This window comes from Cariama cristata, unplaced genomic scaffold (assembly GCF_000690535.1).
Source record: "Cariama cristata isolate BGI_N322 unplaced genomic scaffold, ASM69053v1 scaffold34547, whole genome shotgun sequence".
Classification (NCBI taxonomy): Eukaryota; Metazoa; Chordata; class Aves; order Cariamiformes; family Cariamidae; genus Cariama; species Cariama cristata.
In genome coordinates, this window is record NW_009626563.1 from 7,049 (window position 1) to 7,266 (window position 218).

The following is a 218-nucleotide window of genomic DNA, read 5'->3' on the forward strand; positions in this document are numbered from 1 at the left end:
GCCACCCACTGCCGGCCCCCCAGGAATCACGGAGTTATGCAGTAATTTGCTGGGGCGACTGGGTCAAAACCAGCCCAGACCCTCTGGAAGAACAAAAGGCAAAAATTACATTAAGTAAATTAAAACTGTCTACTACCGAGTAGCTCATTGTAGACAAGGCAGAATATGCAAAAAGCTCTGTTTGAAACCTACTAAATATTACCATGTGCTGTTTATAG